The sequence below is a fragment of the Apodemus sylvaticus genome, chromosome 12, assembly GCF_947179515.1.
Source record: "Apodemus sylvaticus chromosome 12, mApoSyl1.1, whole genome shotgun sequence".
In the NCBI taxonomy this organism is placed as follows: Eukaryota; Metazoa; Chordata; class Mammalia; order Rodentia; family Muridae; genus Apodemus; species Apodemus sylvaticus.
In genome coordinates this window covers 99,632,259-99,638,258 of record NC_067483.1, presented here as the reverse complement: position 1 = coordinate 99,638,258, position 6,000 = coordinate 99,632,259, and the positions used below count along the sequence as shown (strand labels likewise).

Genomic DNA, 6,000 nt, shown 5'->3' with positions numbered 1-6,000 from the left:
AAACAACAGAACAACAGCCAGAGAGACTGCCAACCTTAGGAGGGCTGGCGGATTTGTACAGCTCTGCAGCAAGTTCAGGGAAGAAGTGACTTGAGCCAGACCTCCGATCTTGAGCAAACGCGTCTACTCGAGAATGAATAGGTTTAGAGGGTGGAAGGGAGCTGATTGAAGAGCAAAATATATACAACTCAAAGGCACATAAGACACTAATGTTTCTAGAAAGAGAAGCCTAGGCTTCTAGGGTCTGGGTGATTCCCAGCATCTAGGAGGATACTTCCCCCAGCTCTGATGAGTTCCTGGCTGCCACTCTAGAAGCCTCACGCCCCGCCTCTTGGGCGCCCTGACCACGCCTCCATCATCAACCCCACCCCTCCCGGAGCTCGCCGCTGGGGCGGGCCTAGCTAGCTGCTGAGGCGAAGCAGCCTAGCTCCCGCCGCTGTAGGGCGACAGCGGGGGTGCTCCGTGAGCCCCGCAAGTGGCAAAGGCCGGGTGACCTGACCATCCCGGCTCCTCAGAAACCGAAAGCAGCTCCGGGCGGTGGGCCGGAGGCGTGTGTGGTAGCGGGCGGACCGAGGCGACGCGGGACACCCGCGCCCGGTCCGGGGCACTTTTGCAAGACTTGTGAGCACAGCCCATTAACGTGAGCTTAATGCCAGGGACTCAAACCTGCACCGATGCTGTAGCGCGTGCTCATTTGGAGACAGTACCCGATTCTGCAGAAGGTGAGTTCCAGATTTCAGCAGACCCAGGCGCCCAGAGGCGAGCACCCACTGCAGGTTGGGCGGAGACAGTTCTCACACCACTGCTTGACCCCCTTGCCACCCAACTACAAGGTCTGACAGTTCTGAGGACAGTTCTGAGGACTTTTGTTGTGGGTCCCTCTGGGCCACTCTGGTTGGCTTCTTTCTTCCTCAGCCTCTCCACTCTGTCTGCTGACTTTCCATATTTGGCTATTTCAGATTTACTTTCGTGAGAACTGCAGCAGGCGGGCAGGCGCGGGGCTGGTCCGAGTTCGGTTGTGGGTTAAGGTCTGTGAGAGACTCCCTTCTCCCCAACCCGCCGTGGCCTGTGCGAAAGGCATCCAGCTTGTTGCGATAAATGTCGGCATAGGTGCGGTGTGAAAACTAGATTAGGGCCAAAGAGGACGGTTCCCTTTTCCAGGAATATATGCGTTTGTTTTTTGTTTTTTTTTTTAAAGTCTTCGGGAATAAAAATGCAAAGAAATTGGTTAAAGCATTTCTGAGAATAGAACTTCCTGGGTGTGTGAGAGATAATTTTAGACAGCAAACGTCTGGGTTAACAAGATCCCCTCCCCCAATCCAGTTGCCACCCTCTGATCTGCTTCATAGAGCCCAAACCCAGTGATCTTAACACAACTGAGGGTCTGGATGAAACCCTGACACCTTGGACAACTGATTTGAACAGAAAAGGCAGAAACTACAAATGGAAAGATGGATGGAAGATGAAGGTAGGAAATGTAGTGCGCTCAGGAAATGGGTCATCTCCAGACCCTGGAGTGTAGTTTCCCTGGGTCTCTTGTAGTAGGCTAGCTGTGGAAAGTGGCAGCAACAGACAAGGGTGACGTTCTCAGGGTCCCTGGCTGAGGCCTGTGGTACGGGAGAAGGGTGGCCGACGTCAGCGGAGAACCCACTGGATGTGGGTGGATGACATAGCCACTGGAGTAAGCTTTCCTTTCCTTTCTGGGGTGTCTCAAAGTGACTTCCAAATTGGGGGGCCAAAGCCTCTGAGTCAGTCCCATTAGAGGGTTGGGGAAAACATCCTTATCTTCCTGAGGGGCCTTGAAGCGAAAAGAGCCACTGAATGTGAGGCTGCCCCTTTCGGCCCATTTGCTCCTCACTCCCTGCACGTGCTCTCCGACACCCTTGTGAGTCAGGGTAACCTTCCACATCCCCCAGATGGTGAGGGGAAACACCGCGTGTCAACAGCCCCTGAGCTTTGCCGCTGGGCCAGGAGTGAGACTCAGGTTTCTGCTTCAGGACTGTCACCTTGGTTCCTCAAAGAGCCACAACTGCCTACCTTCCCTTTAGTCTGAGGGGTCAGCAAAAGGACCCAGATTCCCCTAAATGCCTGAAGCATCTGTTCCCAGCAATGTGGATAAAGTTCTGCTGGAAACTGCCCCGATGTTGTGCGAACCAATGCTGCTCTGTCCACTCAGACATCCAAGTGACAGGGTCAAGATCTGTGTCTGGTTTTGTGGTAGCCTGGGATCTGGCATTGGTTAGCCTAAACAGATGTTGGCTGAACTACGTTCAGTTTATTTGGGGCCTGTCTCCCAGTTACTGAGGACGGGTGTTAGTAAGAGTTGATTAGATCCCAGGAATCAGATTAAGATGCAGGTTATAAATAACCTATCACATCAGACTAGCTTCTCTTTCCCGGAGAGAAGGGAGAGGTCCCACCTCTTTTCAAGCTGGAACTCAGAAGTGATGAGAACAAGGGCAGCAACTGAGCCTGAGCCTTCTGAGGTGACTGCTGTGTTCTTTCCAATATATCAACATATAACTAGAGGAAGTCAAGACTCTCTGGACTGATGAGAGAACCACTGAGGAGCTGGCCCCTAGCCGAAGTTTTAAAAACTTAACAAATCAGAGGAAGAGGAGGCCAGGACAGATGCAGTCTCTAAGTGCTTTCTCAGCCTGGGTTGCTGCCCTTCCAAGGTTCTTCTGGGCAGGAGCTGGTGCTCCTGCAGACTGGTCAGAATGGGAGGGGTGGCAGGTACAATATCTACCAGCATGACAGACAAGAAAAGGTGAATCATTCTATAAGACAGAAGCAAAATACCAAGGGCTGGGCACCTGCTGCCACCACCCTAGGATTGGACCAGCATGGGTGTGTTGCGTTGCTGAGAGAAAAGTACTGAGGGATTCGTATGTGTGGTCTCCTGGCAAGCCCTGTCTTATGAGGAAGCGGAATAGTAGCAGACCTCGAAATAAAAGTGAAAATACTCATTAGTCCTGACAGAAACTCTAGTCCCCAGCACATTTTGCATATTAGTATCTGCAGGCAGCTGGCTGTGATGTTCTAGTGAAGACGGTGTGCATGTGTGCCCCGTGCCCTGTGCTCTGCACCCAGATGTGCAGGCAGTGTCTTCTGTGACCTGTGCCCTGAGCCCAGATGTGCAGGTAGGTCCTCCGCATTAGGGGCAGTCCAGAGAGCAACTCTCATTTCAGCAGCCTGGCCCGAGTCAGTTTCTCTCCTCAGCAATCCAGAACACCTCTGGAATATCCCCACAGCCTTTTCCTCCTTCAAGGCCAAGCTGCACTCCTTGCAACCCAGCCAGAAACCTCCAACACCGTGAACAACCTACTGTGTGTCTTCTTCCTTGGATGCTCCTCCCCCTGCTCCTCCCCTGCTCCTTAGTCTCAACCTTCTGCACTCTGCTGTTGACCTGGGAGGCCCTGTGTTTCCCAGTTTCTCATCTCCCGGGTTCCCTGGAAGCCTCTTGAAAGAGATGTCTGCACTGGGACTTCTGCCTCACTGGGTTCCCTGCACCTGCTGTGCTGCTCTGAGGCTTAACAAGGGTTCCTGAGGTCTGATAATCCTCTGCCGCCAGCAGGCGCCATGCAGCTGTCCTCCAGCCTGCCCATCAGCCACCTCCTTGGACCCTGTCCTGTCCCCTCTGGCATTCCTTAATGTGGTTTAATTCCTCTCATCCTCCTGCCTTGGAGGTGCCAACGCGGCTGCGTCTGGAGGCCAGTTTTGTTCCTAGACTCCTGTCCCGGAGTTCTTTCACTCCAAGGCTTAAACTACAGTCCTAAGGAAGGACACTTGACTACTGTAGTAGTAGCCGCCTTGATTGGCTGTGCAGTCAGTCTCAAGGGCTTCCCGAACACCCTTGTCCCTCACATCAGCCACTTCAGCCTCCCAGTTCTCCCAACTGCTGCAAGGTCCGCTGCTGTCTCCCTGTTTTTGTCAGCTCACCAACCAGGTTCAGAGCCTCTTTCCTGGACAGGCTGAAATACTCACGTACTCTCTTCAGGTTCAGGATTGGCTGTACTGGTTTTTTTCTTTCCATACTGCTGCAGAGGGTCTTCTTAAGACCTAGCCTTGTTAACACCTATGGCTTTCATTGTGTCAGAGTGTAAGAACGTGGGCTGCATAATCTGGTGAGCTTGGACTCAAATCTGAATTGTGTTCTTTTATTTTTGAGACAAAAAAAAAATCTCACTACATAGTTCAGGCTGCCCTTGAACTCACTATGTAGTCCAGGCTGGCCCGTAGCTAAACATTAACCTAAATGCTGGTATAGAGGGTATTTGGTACCCTAGCACAAGAAGCAACCATATCTGGAGTTTTGACTTTCTGGGTGTGATTATGTGATTAAGACAAGTTGCCCAATTCTCATGAGCATCTGTTGTGCTGACTGGCTCAAAGCGGTGGTGCTATCTCCCACCTGGGGCTGCTGGAAAGGTAAGATGATTTCAGTATCCACATCAAGCCCTGTACCTGAGAACTCAGGGAGACTATGTTTAACAAGGCTAGAGCTGGGGCGGGAGGTGGGGGGTGTCTCTGGTGCCTTGAGGAATGCATACCCAGCCTAAAGGCATTCGGGTTTAAATCAAAAGCAGACACAGGCTGGCAGATGAATCTCCATGTGCCAGGGTAGACCAGAAGCCATGTCATCCTATGCTGTTGCTTCTCTGTCTAGGCCAGAGACCTCAGGGGCAGGGGTGGGTGGGTGAGTTGGGATAGGAACAGGAACATTGGGGACTAACTAGAATGAGTCCCAAGCAACTTCAAAGGCTGCAGGCTTGGGGCCAGGACTCTGGGTTCTTGGGAAGACTCTAACCAGGCTGCAGCTTTGAGAACAAATAGCATTTGGTAGAAGGCTAACACGGGAAGGAACAGAGGGAAGTAGAGCAGACTGGAGAAGTAACCCAGAGGCTCCAAGTCACCAGGACCAGGCAGGAGCAGGACAGGGCTGACAGTCTCCCTTGTTCCTTATTCGAAGGGCCTCCTGAGAGAGAAGCTGGCACCTCACCTTAGATACAGCCCAGGAAAACTTGCAGCATCTCACTAGTCAGCATAAATCAAAGACGACAGAACAGAGCAGGGCTGGATAGACGGCTTGGGGGATAAGGGCACTGGCTGGTCTTGTGGGGGAACTGGGTTCAGTATCCACATGGCAGCTCACAATGGTCTATCAGTCTGGTTCCAAAGAATCAGGTGCCCTTTTCTGGGCCCCACAGGTACCACGTGAACATGGCGCACATACATACATGCAGGTAAAACATGTACACGTAAAAATAAATATGTTTTTAAAAGAAGCAGAACAGCCAGGTGGTGGTGGCGCACGCCTGTAATCCCAGCACTCTGGGAGGCAGGCAGATTTCTGAGTTCAAGGCCAGCCTGGTCTACAGAGTGAGCTCTAGGACAGCCAGGGCTATACAGAGAAACCCTGTCTCGAAAAATCCAAATCCAAAAAAACCAAAAACAAAAACAAAAAGAAGCAGAACAAAATGGTGTGACTACATAATCAGGTGGGGTTTAAGCGACATGGGCAGACACACGGGTGTTGAGCCGACTTTGTAGCCAGGGAAGAAAATGAACTTTCGCCTAGAGGTAACTCTGGAGGAAGCAGCCAGGGCAGGGATATCTGCTCCATTTTGGATGTTTTGGGTGGTTTTTTTTTGGTTTTGGTATTTCGTTTTGGTTTGGTTTGGTTTTTTGGAGTGTTTGAGGTCTGCAGTGGTGTAGGTGGGTCTCTCAGGGAGGTCGTCCAGGTTCAAAGGAGAGGGTGGATCTCACATCATACACTGTCTTCCACGCCAGCTCAGGGTGCTTTCAAGGAAGCTCTACCGTATTTAAAAGTACCTGTTGTTAAATCTGAGCAGTCATGGGTTAACTGTGTCACGTGCTGCTACAGGGACAGACAAGGGGAAGGCCAGAATGACCTGTGGCACATAAGTCACGCGTGGCCTTGACAAGAGAAGTTTGGGGGTGCTAAGAGTCTCTCTAGGGAAGTTGAGGTTATCTGCC

General features: G+C 51.7%; 1 protein-coding gene across 2 annotated transcripts in view; it reads left to right on the top strand.

Annotated features, from left to right (window-relative positions):
- Positions 1–384: 384 nt before the first annotated feature.
- Traf5 (TNF receptor associated factor 5) overlaps positions 385–6,000 on the top strand; it is a 46,625-nt gene continuing 41,009 nt past the window's right edge. Inside the window, exons 1-2 of one of the 2 annotated variants that reach the window (XM_052201205.1) lie at positions 385–722; positions 1,350–1,468. The gene's annotated coding sequence lies outside the window, so the exon portion shown is untranslated. The remainder of the gene's footprint in view (positions 723–1,349; positions 1,469–6,000) is intronic. The other variant, XM_052201204.1, reaches the window with a different exon arrangement.